The sequence below is a fragment of the Pinus tabuliformis genome, chromosome 1_1 (genome assembly GCF_031772625.1).
Source record: "Pinus tabuliformis cultivar Carrire ecotype Pingquan chromosome 1_1, CPIR1, whole genome shotgun sequence".
In the NCBI taxonomy this organism is placed as follows: Eukaryota; Viridiplantae; Streptophyta; class Pinopsida; order Pinales; family Pinaceae; genus Pinus; species Pinus tabuliformis.
The window spans coordinates 936,915,103-936,916,402 of NC_142297.1; positions in this window are offsets into that span (position 1 = coordinate 936,915,103).

Sequence of the window (1,300 nt, forward strand, 5' to 3'; positions counted from 1 at the left end):
TGTTTAGAACACATATGAATAGAGAAATGTGTGTGCATTATTGTTACATAAAAAAAAAGCAGGTAAAACTCTCTCAATGGGACATATTTCAAAATGAAAACTTTAGCCCTAAAACCTCCTTTTAGAAGTAGAGGACATGTTTTTTTGCTTTTGAGCATAGTCAATGGATCTATACCCATCCCCTTAGCCCAAAACTATCTAATACCCCTTGCAACACTACTCAAAGGTGAAAGACCTTACAAAGAGGGAAGATGTCATAGTTGTAGGCCTTTTTCATGGTGCTTGAGGCCCAAAATGTTAATTTTCCTATGTAAGGCCTTTGTTTTCATTTTTTACCATGGTTTAGGCCCCTAGATCCATCACTACCACCCAAATCAATTAATTGCTAGCCATATTTCACTTAGACTCTAAACATCTGGTAGAAAGGTTTCATGTGGTATTTCAATGCATATTTCATGATGCTTGAGTTTGTGAACATTTGTTCAATACCCAAGGCCCTTGTTATTCTTCCTTGACCATTGTCAAGATTCAAATGCCCATCTATCTTTACTAAAAACGTATGAATCTCCTCTAGTAAAAAAATCATAGTCAAAAGATCCCCATAAAGGAATGTTGTATGGATTGTCTTATTTTTTCAGGGTGATTAAGATTAAAAAGAATAATTTAGTATTGAAAATATTAGCAAGAAAAGGATTCCTTAGTTTGTGCCTTAATCATAGGATCTAGAATGAATTCCTTCTCATGCATGACTTGAGTTCCTAAAAATTAGGAGATTCCCTATAAATTAAGGCAACTTCCTATAATTTAGGAATTAGTTCCTAAAAATTAGGATGAGTTAGGATGCAGTTAAATCATGCGTTGAAATTGAAAGCCGAGTTCTTGATTTTCTAGTGTGAGTTCATTGAGGAAAAACACAAGTGATTTAGTTTCAAGTAGTTGACTTGAAATAGGATGAGTTGCATGAGTAGTTAACTCATGCTAACTCAATCAATCACAAAATAATTCCTTAATTAGAAAATTCACTAATTTTATCCATTCGAATTTCCTTTAAAAGGAGGAGCAGAGGCGCACGTTTATTCATTGTTTTGGTGAGAACAAGTTGATGAGACCAAGAAATACGAAGCACAAGTTTGTGCGTGGAGGTTGTAAGAGAAGAGTGTGTAAGACAAGCTCATAGGTTGGTAATAGGTAGAGGGAAATAGAGATCAATGATATTGCAAGGGTTTCAAGCTTAGATCAAGTAGGAAAGACAAGTGTGTCTTCCATATTAAAATAATTGTATTTTGTAAGAGATCAATTT